Below are 18,916 nucleotides of genomic sequence, written 5' to 3'. Positions count from 1 at the left end.
CATCACAATAATGCGATCGTTTGGATTCATACCGAGAACAGTAAAAACAATATGCTTTCTGATTGAATTATTCAAGCTCGTAGCTTTTAAGTTTCAATTATAGATACAAACATTGTAGGCAAGAGAAACTGAACAATAAACAGCATTTTCTTGCTGAGGTATAAAAAGCAGTGAGTTGCGGAAAATGATTTTTTTAAAGATGAAAGTGTAGCCCATCATTAAGATCAAATCTATGAGAGGAGAAGCTCTGTAAAGCACAGTGTTGCTATAGCACACTACTCCAGATGTAATCCCACACAGACTTCCTTGGCTATGATTCCGACTTATTCAGTAATTACAAGCAACAAAGAAAACAGGCGCCTGGTAAGTGTACGTTCAAATACTGAGTTTGGATGAAAAGTAATATGCAAAGCCATTAAAAGAAGGATAGAAAGCAAAAAGATGTTTTAATTTCTTCTTAAGCAATGAAAAAATATTGCATGCTTTAAAAAAAAACAACAAAAAAACAAAAACAAACTCACAAAACAACCAACCAAACCAAAACCAGTTTGTCATTATTTGCAAAAACGCACAGGGAAATTCTAAAGGCTGAGTGTGTGCTGGTGTCTGTGTGGTTTCTCAGACAAGGATTTGGACTCCCACTATTTATGTCCTAGAAGACTTCTGCAAGATTTGTTACAGTCTTACAGGCCTATATATGCAGAAACAAACTATATATTATACACATGCATATGTGAATGAAAACAAATAAGAATCACTCAGTTTAATAAAGATTAAAAGCATAACGGAAAACCAGGGTATTTATAGCCTTAAATTGACTCACTATGTTCCTAACTGTAATCCGTGTTGCTGATGCCACCCCCCTGAACAATTCTGTGATCTCGTGTCTTCACTGGGGGGGCTGATGCTACAAGGATGTGTGCATGTAGTTATAATTTCTTTAATAGCATCACAGAACCAGCTGCATTGCCTTGCAGGCTGGCGTTGCTGACCTAATGAGGCAAAACCACGACTCGCTGCTTAACTCTGCGCCGTGAGAAGCCAGGCTTAAGTCAAATGTTGAAGTTACTCTTTCAAAACACAGGGAAGAGCAGAGCCACCTCATGTCTCAGCAGCTCTCACAATTTTTTCTTAACTCAGGACAAAAAATATTACTGCGAGCTTCATAAACAGTTATTAGCAAATGCACTTTTTGTAGGGATTATGGGTTTGGATGCATTTTAAAATGTAGAAGGGAAAAGGTCCTTTTCTGTGTGAGAATCAATATAATCAGTTACTTTGAAAATCTAATTTTTCCCCCAAAGCCACTTTTTAATGAAAACTATTCATGGTCCAAAGTATTAAATTTGCTACAGTACCTGGAAATATTTTGACTGTGCAGGCACATTAGGAACTACTGTCCTGGAGATCCCAGTACAGTCAACTCTTGAGTACTGGTCAGACTGGTTTTAAATGGCATTTCAGCCTCATCCTTCACTCTGGGCCACTTGTTTGTGCTGTGGCAGAAAACTCATGAGAAAAGAAATGTCTCTGTCTGACAGTTTGGTTTTCAGGGATTTGCTCTTGATCTGCTGCTCTGGGTGTCTGCAGAGTTGCTCACCCAGGGCTGGTACCCACAAAGAGGTGGCCCAGAGTGGAGGGCAAGACTTCTCCTAGCAGGCTTGGTTACACTGAATTAAGATATTCATCAAACCACAGCCTAATTTGTCTTTAATCTAATTTTGTCTTTAACTTCTCTAACAATGCCATGGCATTTACCTTCAGCCTGAAAGGGCAGAGCAAACAAGTTGGAGAACCATAAATATACAGAAGGACTGGTATGTTCCACAGCTTGTATTGCTTTACAATTCTATTTTGCTTTAGAAAATAACTGTGGCTAAATACCCTTGCCTTTTTTTTTTTAACATGCACTTGTGGCCATTTTTCATATAGGTAAATAAAATACATGGTCAGGTTACATTTAAATAGATGGCAGATGCATAAAACTAGGCATGTGAGGTTTAATTATGAGCACAACATTAAACATTAAAAGCAAATTTTTCCTTTCTAACTGAATTTTGAGTTGAGTTCTAATTTCTTGGTTAACAATAGATATGTATGGAGGTCCATACACATACCCACACCCACAACTAAAGAACTTCTAAACCCAGGATTTTCACTTTTTGTCATATTTTTCATCATTTATCATCATGATTAGTTTTAGATTAGAGCAATATGTATTCCCATTTTAAGTTGTTTTGAAAGAGATTCAATATTGATTGCACGTGTTTTCCCACATCAACATGAACAGAAAATGAATGATAAATACACTCTCTGTGGATGTTTTGAATACAGCAACATTTGGGGGTTAATGAAGGTAAAGAAAAAGCTCTCAGATAGAATCATTGGCCTTCTGCCACAAAACTAGGGAAGTAAACTGGGGCTTTAATTTCCAGTTTTGAGGGAGCTGAAATAAGGTAGAAAAACTCCAGGGTTCTATGTGTGGCACATCAGCCTGCACATGCAGTTTAGGTCCATGCTCCCCCAGGAATGGGCAGCCATGGGGTGCTATTAATTGATGGAAACCATGGTCTGGTGGCTGCAGTGGCATTCCTCTTTTATTTGGACATATTGGAAGGAGAGGTGGATAGATGATACCATATGTCAGAAATAATTACAATGCTATTGAGTCTCAGTATGACAAAGAGAAAAGTAATGACTCTGGCTAAGGCCAGAGAGAATAGAAAGCAATTTTTTTTTTTTTTTTTTTTGGAAAAAAAAAAAAAAAGGTCAGTGTCTGGGAAGATCACCAGAACTGGGGCTGGGTGAAAATAGCAAATTTTGAAGGCAGTTCTTCTGGTTTTTCAAGCAAGACAGCAATCCATACTGCTGATAATTCATACAAAATTTGAGTTAACTATTTGTGCATCTTGGAAGAAGCCAAAAGTATCTTTTTAGCTAGAATTTCACATTCCAGAGCTGACTGACATTTATTTGTGATATCATCCAAAAGCAAACCTATACTTGCTGCCCTCAGTGTGAATCTTGCTGAGTCTTCCAAACAAAGAGGTACCAATAAGAACAGATTGCAGGAGGACCAGCTTTTGAGGAAAGTTGAAGAATCAAAATGAAGAAAAAAGAAAAATTAAGGTACAGCTTCTTCACTGCTAGTGGGGCAAATGTATCTGAATTGATTATTGAAAAACTCCATGTTTTGAGTGCATTTGATGTGTTTCATTGAGCAAAGAGAATTTAGCTAAAGGACTGCATGGCTGTGATGATTAACAAGATTAATTTGCATGAGAAATTGGTGCAGTCCTGGAACAGGAAAATACTGCAGCAACACACCCCTCAGAAAGACAAATGAAGCCAATAAGAGGAGCATTAAAAGCTGAGAGTGATGTTTGCAAGACTTATTTAAAAATCAACAATATAACTGACTGGAAAGTTGAGAAGCTCCACTAAAATACATCCTGGCTTAGCTAAATTGCTCCTGCCAGAGGATTTTTTTGTCTCTAAAGTTCAGAAGCATTCCCACTGGGGAAGAGAAACAAACACGAGCTATTTACTAGAAGTTGTCTGAGGCAATATGTACTTCCCAAATCTTTCTTAAAAATGCTCAGTCCTATCTGAAATGACAGCAAGTAATATTTAATGCAGAGCCAGACCAGAAGAACGAGGCCAATTTGTAGCAGATGAAGAGCCAAGGCACAGAGGTGCCTGCTGGTGCTGGCCTGTGTCTCTGGCTGCAATGACTGGAAAGCTCAACCCCCAGCCCTCTGACAGCTTTCCTGATAAAGGGACTGGGGATTTTTTTTTTTGGACCACTGATGTGATTTCTCCAGCTGTATGAGATGGAGAATTCTGAGCCCCCTATCACTGCCTTGGCAATAGAGGCAATTTGTGCAAAACTTGGGAACGAAGAGAACTGAGCTGTTTCTGAAGGACATTATGTGGATCAAGTAGCTGTGTCCTGTATCAGGAGGCTGCTCTCACTGCCTGGAGTGGTCCTGTGTCCTGTCCTCCAACATTTTCTAGACTGGCTTTGTAAGCATGTGCAGTGATCCCTGTTGACATTAACGCAGCTGCTGAGTGAGTTCTGAGGCAGGATCACTCCAGTGGGAGAGCAAACCAGAACATTTCCCAGCCCTTCTCCCTCAGTGCTGCACCCACAGCATCATTACTCCAGACCAAAGAGCAGAATTTTGTGAAGCTTCGCGTTCAAGCCCTGGTAACATATAACTTGCAGGCATGCACTTTGACCCTCCCTGAGCTTGGAACAGCTCTCTCTGGCAACTGAGAGTATTTTTCCATCCTGCTGATGACTTAATTAAATAAATAAATCTTTGAGGCTGATATGGTTGCCTCGAGGTTTCATTCCTTGGCTGAATGCCCCTTCTTCTCCAAAGTACTGTCAAGTATGGATAGGACAGCAAGGGAAAAAGAAGATTCTGGTTCCCATTACTGCTCTTGCCACACTGGCTAGTGGAAATCAGAGGCCTTAATTTGGAGCTGTGTAGGAAAAAGAGCTAGAAAAGGACCAGGACCACCCAGAGGCAGGTTCAGTATGAAGATTCTCTTTAAAGTGAAGAAGAGCTGAAAATATGCTCCTTTTATAAAAGAGACCAAACCTTTGCAACGTTAGTGGGAAGGATCTGCACGCTTCAAAGAGAAGCAAACATATTCAGTTCAGACCTTTAGACAAGAGTGCTCCAAAGGGGAAACAACAATAACTGTTTGTTTTTTACACATTGGTGCCACATAGGGTGTAATGCTGAATGTCAGCTCTTATCTGCCATGAAAAGACACTACCACCATAAACACCTGAGTGGAACTGATCCCCTGCAATCCCACATCATCCCCGTGCTATACAGACCTTTCCTGGGTTGTTTATTTGCTCAGATGATATGCCCCTGAGCAGCATGTCAGAAATCTGAACACTGATTAAACCTCACAGCTGACCTAACCTATCGGGAAGAAATGTTCATGTATTAAGCCAAATAAATTCTGCCCTGTTATAACTGTGAAACCCAAATACTATTCAAAATAGGCCAAAGACAGAAACCCAGAGCCAAACTATTTGCTCTCATAGGAAGTCTAAGTCTAGAATTTTGCTGTATAACAGCAACAGTAATAGTGCTGCTTCAATGTGCCTGAGAGCCATTTCTGTGGGGTCAGAAAGATGTCACAGGATTTCAGATAAAATGGGATTTATTTAATACTAACAATACATATTTTATTCTGCTGGTTTGGACTTGTTTTTGTTTGGCGGTTTTTGGACGTTTTTGAGTATTTTTTTCTTTAGAGAGCTCTCTCTGAAAGGGCAAAAAGAAGTTTTTCTGATGTATGTCAACTGTGTGACCAAGCATTCCTTCTTGGTTATTTATGAAAGACTTTCCTGGCTGACTCTTAGAGTACTCCTTATCAGTTTAATCATAATTAGTTTATTATTGCTCACTGTACAGACTAGGAAATCAAACTCCAAGTACAACATGATTTAAAAAGTTTGTTTTATAATTCTGCTCTTGGCGTCCTCTCACTGTGTTTTCAGATGGCAGGGAAAAGTCCCTGGAACTCAACAATATTCAGAAAATTGTTTTGATTAGTAAAACTGTTATCCAGTCCTCTAGCTTGATCCCCAGGTGATTAACTTAGAGATAAAGTTTAAGTCTTGAAATGTTCAGCAACTACAAGGTGTATAATAAAACCACCCCCAGAGGATTCAAGCATTTTATAAACTATTTCCAAATGGGGCTCCACAGTTAACCCAGCTTAAAATTCAAGTCACTCCAACAGGTGGAAGCAGTTTTCTACTGCAGATCTCCTCCATCAGGTTGAGAAGGGAATTGTTTGAATCACAGGCACAACAGAGAACAGTAAATGCCTCTGTTTAGAGTTCAAAACACTGACCTGAGCTGGTGTTTTTCATTGTGGCACTGCCCAGAAGGCAGTGGCATGTGCTACAGGACAAAAGAAAAATCAGCTTTAACCTGGTACACCAATGTTCCCTTACCCAGCTAATCCAGAAGACAGAAATTTAGGTATCTGCATTTTTGACATCCTACTCTTCTTTGATTAAATCCATGAGCTTTATCTGCCCTGCATTAAAATAGTTCAGAACAGCTTCTGGTGTATTCACCAAGTCTTCCCACCAAAGATTTGTAGTGGATGGCAATCAGGGGCATTGTTTACCCAATATACCAAGAGTTGCACTGGATATGCCCTGGGATGCTCCTGAGCCTCAGCAGTTTGCAGAAGATGTGCAGCAGCTCAGTGATCTCAACTTCGCTTTCCCTTAAAACAAAGGAACCCACTACTTCAGTATTTCATATCAAATGATCAGTGAAATTCCTCCTTAGTCTGAGGCCACAGGCATCCAGAGGGTTAAAGTTACCTCTAAATATTATTTTAACGTGGGTTCTGTGTACAAATTTTGATGGTAAAGAAAGAAATTCCGTAACTGACAAAAACTATGAAAATAATACAGAATTATCAAACGTAACCATTTATGGCATGAAATATCTCCTCTGATATATCTTCTGTATTTCCAGCAGCAGTGTACATACATATTAAAAAGGAATTTGCCTGAAAGCATGTGATTAGATAACCCATCTCATATTTAATGTTAATTTATGAGCATTAGGCAAGTCCTTATGAAGCCTTTTTAAACCAATTCATTGCCACAGCAATGATCATTTATATCAGTCCTTGTACTCAGGTAGTAAAACTCCATAATTCACTTCACTAGATAACTCTCCTAGCAGAAGGCTTTGCTAATGCTCAATATATTGTCATCAATACTAAGGAATACTATTATTTCTCACTAACAGCATTATTTATGATGAATGAAGATGCCCTGTATCTGCTACTGGTACCTTTGATGCTAAATAATCCTGTTTTTTCTCTGAACATAAAGGCTCAGAGGAACACATGGATTCAGCAGTTCCATGTTTCAGCCTCAGCTCTGCTACTCACTTCCCCCACAGCCCTGGGGGAACCTTTTAATACTCCAAATACTGGGGAGGGCTCTCAGTGACAAAGCAAAGTTGACTTTATTGCACCAAGAGCTTCCACCACTCAGTCCTGATCTCTCTGGAAGCCCTTGGGCAGAGGCAGAGGAATAAGAAAATGGAAAGGCACCTGCACCCTGGAAATGATGGGAATCCAAGGCACATGGAACTGGGTCTTCTGACACACAGGGATTGCACTGGAAGAATTACAGAGATACAGACAAAACTTTACAGTCCTGGTTCCACACACAGCTACCAAGAGAGCAGAAATTCAGCCACAGCCAGTCCTGCCCTTGCTTTTGGGTGATATTTCCAGCAAACTAGTTCTTGTGAGCCTGGCTGGGAAGTATGACTCATTTGATAAATCATTTCAAAGTTTCTAAAATATTGGAGATTGTGAAAGGGCAAAGTATTATTAGCATCACGAGAGGGGCTGAAATACAAAAAGCAGATTTGGATTTACGGCTTTCATTTCTTTGCCAAAGCTGGGGTCTGAACATTCAGTTCAGTTTAGTCTGCAGATAGGGACCCGCTCTGACATTTAGATTGGGTTTCTGGTTTCAGATTCCAAATCCATTCAAAGTTGTGGTCTCTTTAATATTTATTGCAAAAGTTCAGATTGGCTTCACCCAGCGGTCCCGCGATGCTGCCACGGCACCGTGGCCAGCTGGCGCTCCAGTCCCACAGCCACAGCTGTGATTTATCCTCATGTCCCCATGCTGGCTTGAAGAGCTCAGCTGAACCCAGAAACTTCAAGAAACAAAGGAAAGAAAGACACCACAACACAAATGTTGCTGTGGGGTTCAAAATGGCACTTGGTAAAAGGGCATCTAGCAATGCTGGCACTAATATGCTGCAGGCTTGTGGAGCCACACATCACTCCATGAAATACCCAATAAATACAGTATAACATAAACTAATCTACCCTACAGAATAGTCCTACAGGTGGCACAAACCTAATCTAACGTGAGCAGTCTCTTGGGAAGAGTCTCTTTTTGAGTAGGGAAGAAACAGGAAATGCCCATTACCTTTCCGGTACTGTGTGGAGCTCGATTCAGATGAGGTATCAATTAACATTTTTCTTGATGAGTATTTGACAAACCATTATTTCAACTATTTCCACTGCCAGGTCTTTGGGAAAATTACACTCAGTGCCAAACAGTCTGTTAAAATCTTGCCTAACAAGTCTGCACGTTCCACACTTGAGAATTTAAGCAGATGCTTTATGTGGCTAAGAAAGAGAGCTCCCTCCCAACGTCCACGGTGGAATTTCAGGTTGCTTTAATGGTGTCCAAATTCCATCCCACCAGACACACTTCCTACCAAATCATGAATAAAATACATCTTCTGCTCAGGCGTTAAAACACAGAGGAGAAAACACATCAGCTGTGACGTCTTAATGAGGAAGGCTGAGAGAGAAAAGGTACGACTCGAGGTCCACAAACATAGGGACAATGATGCTTTTTCTGGCAGGTGTCCTCTGTAGGTACATCTTAAAATGCCAGTGAACATACAGAAGTAAAGTTCAATAATGTAAATATTTTATTATTCAAGGGATATTTGAAGTCTGAATGCAAATCCTGCTAAATAAAATATTACAGTTGTCTGGTACTTAACGCATTAGAAAAAGAGCAAAGAGGTAACAGCTGATACTATGGAAGACAAAGATTACAAAGTGAGTTCAGAGCATTTGAAGCTGGCTAAATTCTGTTTGAGAAAATCTGTTACCCAAATCCCAAATTTCCAGATGACTATGGAAAATCTCTAAGCTACTTTAGTCACCAGATAATTGAAATGTGATAGGAGCAGTTATTTAATGATATTCTGCCATCTGAGGTTGCAAACTTATAATGTTTTGTGAGACATCAGGAGAGGAAGAGTGGGGAAGAAAACTCCTCATGTTTTGAATTGAGGGACTGAAACTTCACTACTTTCTTGTTATATCCACAGGGTTGTTTCATTTCTAAAACAAAGTAAAGGAAATCAAAATAAAATAGGAAAAATTAAGTAAAATAATGGTTGCTGATTACTAAGAACCTTCTAACTGAAGATGGAAGACAAGAGGTGGCTAAGATTTACATAGCTCTTTCCAAGCACTAGTCTGTGATTTTCTTAAATTAAATAATGTTTTACTCAAAATTACATGTATATTAAGCAATCTGTTTCCTCTGCAATGTCTGCCAGTAGCATCACATACTTTTATGGAGTTCCCAACTTGAGGAAAGAGCCTGAGAGAATGTAAAATCACTTCCCATGTGACAGAGATGGCTACAACATTGTCCTCCTCTACCAGCTCTCCAAATGGAAATGCAGTCATCTGTTCCTTTTCTGAGCACTTTATGCTTATAACAGAAAGGAAGTGAAACTAAAAGCATCAATAAGCTAGAATGAACACAGCCAGGTGCATTTAGACCCTTCAGATAGCGTGCCTCATTGTATTGTATTGTATCTGCAGTCATCCAGAGATGAGAAACCATTATTATCAAGTTAAATGTTTCCTTGAATAGTTATTTAAACTAGTCAGGCCTGACAAACTCCCTCTTTTGCACTGCTAGATTGTTTTTAGTTTCCATCACCACTGGAAGAAGCAGGACAATGAACTGGGAAGTCAGACACGAGTTCCAGCTCTGTGTGAAAGCCACTTCACTCCTCTGTCCCAGTTTTCCCATTTGCCAACTGGTATCAACACCTACAAATTATCTATGGCCTGGGGAACCAGTGCTGCTGTCCCCAGGAGGTGTTGGGAAAGCCAACAGTCCCTGCCCAAGGTCAACTTTGAGAATGAAAGCTCTTCATTCCCATATTGTTCTTTCCCACGCATGGGTATCTTTGTGGTAGGACAGAAGAAGACAAGGGAAGTTCTTCTGAGTTGCTCATTCTGGTGTTTCATGTGAATAAACCTCACCAAAACCCTTAATTCCCGTGAACTCAACCATTCTCTTATCAGGTTGTACCTGACCAGTCTACAACAGGTCTTGACATTTTCACCTAAGAAAGGATACAAAAAAACCCCGAACTTCCTTCAGATTAATATATATATATATATATATATATATATATATATATATATATATATATTTATCATCTTAGCTTTATACTGCACATATTCTACAGATCAGTGTTGCGTGTTTGTGTAAAACCCTGGCTTACTGATTTTCATTTTCACAGCAAGTACCAGCTGTGGATAGTTCCTGCACTTCTCAAGCCCATTAGCAGACAGTCACCAGCCAGTGGCATTATTGCAAAGGTTAATTGTTTCCTTTTGCTGTGATATATAACAGTGACATCCAAACCAGAGCACTTTGAGAACCACTGGTGAAGGATGAAGCCCGTGGTTAAGTGCACTGAGGTACTGCTGGCCCAGATTCCCTGCACAAATTAACACTGGTTTCCAGCTTTGCTAATGAAGGGCTGTAACACTTCGCAGCTGGAGGCTTCTGCTGCAGCAAATTCTGAAAGAATTTTTGAGGTAGAAGAGAAGGGACAGGCACAGGGACTGGGAAAGCTTAGTTATTGCAAGGGACCATCATTTGGACGTTTGCTTTAAGAGTGAATTATATATGATAATGGCTTCATTGTCATCAAATAGAATACAATTAATTTTATTTTTTAGTATGTTATCAGCAAGCAAACCACCAGTATTAGCTAGATACCATCTGGGAGTGACAGTTTCCTTATTACAAAATATGTAAAAATATGGACTCCCTTAAGGAATCTGTTGCACTACATCTGCTCCGATTTTTGTTATATGCTAATGGATTTTAACCCAGCATATGAAGCATGTAAAAAAAATAACAGAAAATTTTCAACTAAATTACTTGTTTCACATTTAAAGTGTCACAAAGACAGAGACAGCCACATATGCAGCCTTAGCTACAGGGGACTGTGAAGAAACAAAGAAGTAAGGAAGAGGCATTTCTTACCTGCTGTTTTGCTATCCAAGCCTCTCTCTCAAGAGGAATTCTAGCTGCCCACATAATTAAGGCCACTTGGTATGTGAAGGAAGTATTGGGACTATACACAGCTAAATTTCCAATATGCTTAGGTGATAACAAAAGATTGTGGCTGCTGAAGTACAATTATCTTCCTTATTTCCCTCTGTTCATAATATTTTAAACAATTACAATGATTAAAATGGGCTATTACAATTAGGAGACTATTCTCCAGGGGAGAGGGTTGGATTTTCATGGTCTTCAGAAATTTCCTTAACTTCTCTTGCACTGATCAGATCTCAAGAATCAGCTGGAATGACAGACTATGCCGTGAGGTAATGAGGAGCTATCTAGATTACACAGAGAATATGGTGGATTAAAAATCCTTCCTACTGAAATTGGTGTCACCATTTTTTGAGAGAATGACCCACTACTAGAACTTGAAATAAATGCAAACACAGGGCAGAGGAGGGCTGGGCTTTTTTTTCTTTTCTTTTTTTTTTTTTTCTTTCCCTGTACAATTATGTAGTGCTGTAGCTTTAGGCTAACAGAATTTTTGCACTTGTAAAGCAGTTTGGTATGAATTGCTTTTCCATGGATCTGTGTCCCCAGGCCTTGCAATGTGAAATATTCCAGGCATTACTTTTTCATTAGCATCAACACAGGACATTTTTATGTATTAAGCACTAAAAAATATTTCATGATCTGTTTACACTTCATATTAATTAATTAGACCTGGGAAGTTTTTGACTGCACATAAGCTTTTTTGAGTAAGTTTTCCTTAAATAAAAGAAATGCACTGCCAGCTGTGGAGTCCCAGAGATTTTCCAGACTATTTGGAAAGAGTATCTCCTCTCTTGCTTGTGTGTGTATAACCATGCATATATAAATATATAGAGACATATATGGCCACACACATATATGCTCACATAGTACAAGATATTATTATTTACAGGTGTAAAGATGTAACTTGCAGTGAATTTCTAAATTCAGTATTTTCTAGGGAAAAATAGTGTGTGATTTTACACTAAATGTGATCAACCTTAATAAATGTTCATAGGAGGGAAAACTACCTTACACCTTTAAAAATCAGTAGTTACATGCTTCATAGAAGCTCTCTGGTGTGACAAATTGAAAGAGCTTCAGAAATATAAATTAAGTTTCACAGCACACGGGAAAGCTGGATAGGTGTTCTTATACCCACTAATAAACCCAAAGGGTGGATTTAGGTGTAAAGAATCTGACTGAGTGACAGGGCCAGCAAAGAACTCAAGTGTCCCCAAGGTCTATCTTCACTTTTCTAACAACCAGATCACATTGCTTCCAGACAAAGAGAGAATTCCCTAATCAAGACAGATGTATAAATCAAAACAGAATACTATCCCTTTTATCCTTGGTGGCCCAAGTTCCAGATTTGCAATTTCTAAAATTTCTGTGCTGCTAATCAGGGAAATACACAAATGAAAAAGCTATGGCCAGATGATAGGAATACTAATAACAATATTTTTAAATTGAAGAAAAAAATGGAAATGGGAATGGAAAATATATTTCTGGATAACGTGTGTGATAGCTTTTAGAGAATAAATCTAAACTGAGATTCATTCCCAGATCTAACACTGCGAGCCGTATTTTGATGTTTCCTATTGTTACATGACTTAGTACCTGCTGAGTCCACTCTTCCTAGAGCAGGTTAGACAGTTCCACCCAAATAAATCAATAAGTTTAGACACATGAGTGTCATAACAGGAAGCCATGGTTTATGGAGGATGTTTCTGGCTAGACATTACAGCCTGCCCCTCCTCGCCGAATGGGTGACTGCCGTCTCCCTGCGGAGAAAGTGCAGCTGGAATGACGACAAGGGATGGATTTCTGCTGGGCCCATCTGGGAACAACAGTGGGATTTACTGCCCTGGCTGGCAGGGAACACACAGCACTGCCTGGCTGACCCAAAGAATGAGCCTCGAGCTCCTGTGCTTTTGAAGAAGGATGGAGGGAAAAAGAAAGTAAGTAACTTGCCCTGTTAATGGTATAATGAAAGCAACCCTTCAGCACCTCGCTCCCCTGTGCATTCAGAGGGAACAGACCCCTGTAGCATTCATTTCCATTTTCATGGAAACACTTTACAGTAAGTGGCAAAGTCCTCCTGCCTCCTTTGATACTGGCTGCAATAACAAATACTTGTGCTACATTTCACTGCATTAACAGAGCACCAAGGCTCTCTCAGCCAGCTCAAATGGACTTCAGCAGCTTGGGCAAGTGCTCAGATCAAAGAGATTGCTTTCTCTCTAGGGACAGGCTCACCCAAGAAAAGTCCACCTTTGGTATTTTATTTTGTTTCCTAATGTTTTGGACAAATTTCCCAGGGCAGCCAAAGGAAAAACTCATTCAACCTTTGAAAAGGAAGTGAGTCCTGATGGATGCACTTGTCCACATCCCAACTGTGGCACCTTTAGCACTTAGATTTAGTCAAGGCGTGCTCCAGAAAACATGTGTGACTTCAGCACCTTTTTAGACACATTTTCTGATTCCAAACCAGTGTCAGCCTTGGTTTCTGTCTTGGCACAGCCGAGAACACTGAGGTTTTCCCAATCAATAGCTGGTAGCATTGACTTTGTGGTGTGTTGATTTTGGATTTGAGCAGTCACTGTGGAGTGCTGGATGGAAGCTGAGGGTTCTCCAGAGGCACAGCCAGGAATGTGTTAGAAAAGGCCAAGGGGGACTCTTTAATGACTCTCAGTGAATTCAGAGCCAGAGTATCACTCCAGTATATTCCTAATAAGATGTACAGGAACAGATTTAAGTGGCACTTAATGTTTCTCCACCTACAGTACTTGCTGTCACTAGGTGCTAAATAAAAACGACTTACAACCCAGCCCTGAACTTTGTGAGCCAGCACAACTGAGCAGGGCTTGCTGAGGGCCCCACAGTTCAGGTTCATGGAGATACAATTAAAATGCAAAAGACAGATGCTCAGTGAACTCTAGCTTTTAATATTTCACAAACAACCTGGATGCCTTTACTCCTGACCCCCAACAAAGATCTTTTTCCTCCTGACACTTGTATTTAAGATTAATGACTAGTCATTTGGTTAAGGGAAGTTTTGCCACTGTAACTTTTTAAACCACTATTTTTCCAGCCATATTTCCTCTCCAGTAGGGCTGATTAAATGAGAGAAACATACACCAACTAAGGAGAAAAATCTTGGTTAACTGATGTCCAAAAGGGAGAGAGGGTAATAAAAGAAATCCAGCCACTGCCCCCAAACTCCTAATGTACCCATATTTGCTTCCTCCCCTAGAGAGATGTCTCTTCATGCACACTTTTGGGCACTCATAGTACATGTGAGTTTATTGTCCAGTATCCCCATGAACGAACTATAGCAGCCAGTAATGGTGGGAGAGAGAGAGAAGGGAGAAAATTTGGGATCTAAATATGCCTAATACTGCTGAATCAAGTAAAAGCAGGATCAACATTACAGTCTAGGGAACATAAAGTGATGCTCTTTAACAATTAGATCTGGAATGCTAGTTGGGAAGAGAGCAGCATATTTCCCATGCTGTTTTGGCATTTGTGCAGACATGGTACTTGAGCTTGCCATTAACATAGATTATACTTTTATTTCCAGTGTCCAAAATTCCTTTGTGGAGAGAAGAGGAATGTTTTTTTCACTGGCTTCTTTCCATGTGTTACATTGTATTGGGAACTTATCATATCTTTCTCACCACGAAAATTTCATTTATCACTGAAACAACAGTGAGTATTCTGTGTAGTATAGCAATCTGTAAGCAGCCAAAAATGGTTAATGAAGTCGATGTTCATTATACAAGATATCTGAAAAACCCTGGATGTCTGAATCCCAGGCTCCCAAACCAACTTATATATTCTGTCTTTTCTCTTCTTGGTATTCATACACTTAATACCCAATCATCGCATCACTCACAATAGACAAGAACACTGCAATTCCAGCCTGGCACTGACCTCCAAGTGTTTTTAAGGAGACACTAATGAAGGAACTACTCCAAAGGCAGGCCACAGCAGAGGAAGAGCGAGAGGTCTGTTTCATGTCAATGTTTCAAATTACCCCAAGGAAAGGAACGCGCATTTTCGCTTCTGGGAAGCTGGCTTTGGCAAGTGGGCAAAACAGTGCAGGAGATCTGATATGATGTCAATACCAGATCAAAGAGGCTCATCAAGTCCGCTAGTGAGTGAGCTGGGAGCCCTGGGAATTGCTGCTGGATTCCCTCTTGCTTTGGTGCTTTGCAGATTCCTTAAATTTAGCAATACATCCAAGGGCTGCTCTTTTCCTTGTCCTTGCAAATTAACAGTTTGTTATTGAAGATATTATTTTAGATTTTCCCTACCTTTGATTGCTTTAAGCACTCAGCTTTCAGAGCACATTAGAAGCCCCCTGCAGCCTCACTTTCTACCAGTTGTCCCTGTAGTTCAGGGACTTTGTTTTCTTCTTCTGCTACCTCCCTGAAGTTAGAGAACTGGTTAGCTAAGAACTATCAGTATTGATTCAAAGATTTAACATATAAACTTCAGCAACAGCAAAGGACTGACAAGTTGGGCTTTAGAAATGCTAAGAGGCTTCTCTTTACCTTTGAGAAAAGAGGGTGGAAAAAATAACTGAAGGACTCACATCAGCAACACATTTAAGAACTCAGCAACCAACAGTTTAACTTCCATATTTCACCAACTGAAATACTTGTGTCACTGTAGTTTGAGACATAAAAGCAAATCTTATTTCAGATGGAGCTAAATTAATTTATAAGACATACTGTCAAAGAAACTGTTCTACACAAGACAAGCTTCACTCTCAGTTTATTTTTGTTTGTTCAAAACCAAGCATACCTGGATGTCTTGATATTTAAAAGACATGGGGATATGATCTCATTTTGCTGTAGATCTATGGCATGAGATTTGTGCAGGATAATTCAAAACAAGTGTTCTCAAACTCTCTCCTGGCTGTGGATCACAGCTTCAGAGACTCTGAATGGATTGCTAATTGGTGCCTGACAGGCAATCATGTACAGCAGCCACTCCACGACTCCCCATTCAGAGAAAAATAGGTAAGAGCACTGTGTACACACAGCTCCCTTATGGTGTGGTTACAAATGAGAGAGGACAAACAAGTTGTGCTCAGAAGGAGAGCTCAGGACCACTAGAACATGCCAAAAGTACAGACTGAGAGCCGCTGAATACCAAATATTCATCTTAAAATGTCAAATTGATACACGCTTAGAGTGACAACATCTGGGGGTGGCTTAGTGGGTGGGAAGTGTTTGTTCAGCTTTTAAGGACTCTATCCATTCATTTTAAGGACTCTTTCCATTCATTTCAACAGCCTCTGGGCAGGCTTTTCAGTGTTCCTCTATTCCTATCATTATTCTCCATCTATATACCAGTGCAGGACACCTTCCCCTTGCCCACCAGCTGCAGGTGGCTTCCAAACCACGGATGTTCCCATCCATTGGCTTTCCTTCCTTCCAACCCATCTTTCTCCCACTCCAGCCTGCTCTCTATTTCTTAGTTTCCCACTCTGCTCTCCAAGACTGCAGGTCTGCTCTCCAGGGTCAGGCTCTGAGAGTGGTTCCCCCTGTTCCCTGCTTTTCCTTCCATTTTCATACTGACTTCCAGCTTGTTTACCTCCTTTCTTTATCTATTGCCCCAATGATTAAAGATTAACAGAGTTGACACAACAGGAAAGAGTGGTACAATATGAAACGACAGGTGACCTTTTGCAAGGCTGCCCACCTGCCTGTTGCATATTTGATACTAATGAAGCTTTGCCAAAAATAAAAAGGATGAAACAACAAGATTAATTTGTTTAAATATTAAGTAATCCCATAGATATCTGCATAGCTGCCCATACTAAAACAAATCCCCAACAGCTTCTCCAGGTTCAGTGAAATTATTCTGTGTTTATAGGCAGAAAAACCAACACCAGAGTCGTGAAGAGTGATCTGAGCTTACAAAACAAACAGGAGTCTGAGTGTGCTGAGGGATCTACACTCAAACAATTGGGACCCTCAGGTGATTGCAAAATTTGGAGGTAAGCCAAGCCTGCCATTTATTTGCTGGTTTGTTTGTTTGTTTTCAAGCACAGGTGTTGTGGTTTTTTTTTCTATTATGTTCTTGTTGGGTTTTTTTTTTTTTCCCCAGCAGAGTAATACACTATTCCTTTAAAAGCCTGTGTTATTTTAGTGCAAAAGGGTCTCTCTCCTCCACTCTGCCTCTCAGCCTTGAGGTTCACATTGCACTGATAGCACTAATCTCTGAAGAACATTTCAGGATCAATGATTATAGTACTGCAAGCCCCTTGTTTTGCAGACTTTTAAAAATAAAATAAAAAAAAAAATAGCCAGCACAATCAGGACACATTCCTTTTCATCTCCGTCTTTCTCATAATTTTCCATGGCAGAGTTCATGTCAAAAATGCTTGGTTTCCACCCTCCACCCAATTGTAAGCTCTTCAAAGGGAGAGAATAAAAGTTGGAGCCTGAATCCCAGAGCAAATGCTCCTGCAGCCATGCTCGAGCCAGCTTTTGAAGTCTTTCGGCTCACCTCTTGATGCCAGGCAGGCCCCTATTATTACCAATGTTGTTAGCCATTTCAGCTCCATTTCCAGGCCTACATGGACAAGAGAGCAAGGGAGGCCCTTTCATGTCAGGCTTTGCAAAGCTGCTTCAGTGTTTGAAGGATGAAAGTCACTCTTGTTTGTTCTTGCTGCGGTGCACAACATTTGGCTTAAAAAATAGAGGATGTTGCCTTTCTTGAAGTGGACTGTGCATTGCTGGACACAATCAACGCTAATGGCAGCTCTGCAGTCAGGGGGTTCAGGGCTGATTTTTTTTTCTTTTTTTTCCTTTAAAGAATGTAAACAGCCAAGTGTAGCACCAGCGAGATCTTTTTTAATTTAGAAAAGAAAAATATGTTTGTGCAGATAGCAGGGGAGAGGAATGGGGAGGAATCAGCCATTTCCTCATGGCACATGTACAGATGAGAGATTATTTTAATGAGGTTCAAGTAATGAGAGCCCTTAATTCAGGGACACTGAGAGGAAAAGCTTTTCCCCTGTCCTGGAAGCAGCCAAAACAAAGCTGACTTATGCCAAATACAGAAATGCTCTGTGAAACCCACAGAGAGCCTCTGCCTGGGTTTGGTGCATGACCTGGGGTTGGTGTGACCCCTATTCCCACCTTCCAAGGGGAGGTTGGTGGGGGAGGATTAAAACTTCCTCTCTCTAACGTTGTATTGACACGTAGAATTTTTCATCATGCCATCCTCTTTTTTAGGCTCATTATGTCCTCTCTCAGTCCAGGAGCTTCCACCCACGCTTGTGTGTTGAAGGCAATAAGGGTGGGGATGACAAGGAACAGGGGAAGCAAAAATAATCCCCCTGAACAATGTTTTTTTGGGGAATGAAAACTTGACATTCTGCGGCGGGTACCATCCTCCAGCAAAACTACAGCAACGAGGTTGTCAAGATAAGAGAACCCCAAGCCAGCGAGCAACTAAATAAATAAGTACATGGAGAAAGGAAGTTTTTGTTTTGATTTCTTGTTAGTCATGATATTTTGCCTTTTATCCCCGCGAAGTTCCCATCCACCCCCTCGAAATCCGGTGCTATATATTCCCCAGTAACAACAACAATGCTCAGAAGTCTGAGAGCAGGGAACGGGCGGTCAAATGTGCTTCTTGGTCCAGCTGTGTTTAGTTTTCAGATGCCCATGTGTTCCTTGTTAGGCTGTCTTCCAGCCCTCCTCTGCCTTCTTTTCTATTCTTCACAGGCCAAAACTATGAACCAATTACAGACCACAGAGTCAGCTATTTACCCCCTCCTGCCTTTACACAGCTATTTCCTGCCTGCTATCAGCAAAGTCAGACAAAGATGACAACAAGCCCAAGGTTTTTACCATAAGTTGAACCATAAGCAGAGACCTGAAAACACCCTAAAGCTGTTATATTTTATGTAGGGGAAAATTTGAAAAG

The 18,916-nt window shown here is 40.4% G+C and overlaps 1 long non-coding RNA gene across 2 annotated transcripts; it reads left to right on the top strand.

Annotated features, from left to right (window-relative positions):
• Nucleotides 1-254: 254 nt before the first annotated feature.
• On the top strand, nucleotides 255-18,448 carry LOC135280621 (uncharacterized). Of its 2 annotated transcripts, none has more exons than XR_010347502.1 (3): nucleotides 255-363; nucleotides 16,853-16,976; nucleotides 18,220-18,448. It is a non-coding gene; the product is annotated as an uncharacterized LOC135280621 (long non-coding RNA). The 2 variants fall into 2 exon arrangements; XR_010347501.1 differs by lacking the exon at nucleotides 255-363 and adding an exon at nucleotides 16,234-16,363.
• Nucleotides 18,449-18,916: the final 468 nt, after the last annotated feature.

The sequence above is a fragment of the Passer domesticus genome, chromosome 14, assembly GCF_036417665.1.
Source record: "Passer domesticus isolate bPasDom1 chromosome 14, bPasDom1.hap1, whole genome shotgun sequence".
In the NCBI taxonomy this organism is placed as follows: domain Eukaryota; kingdom Metazoa; phylum Chordata; class Aves; order Passeriformes; family Passeridae; genus Passer; species Passer domesticus.
The sequence above is the reverse complement of the archived record's forward strand: the minus strand, read 5'-3'. Positions and strand labels throughout refer to the sequence as shown.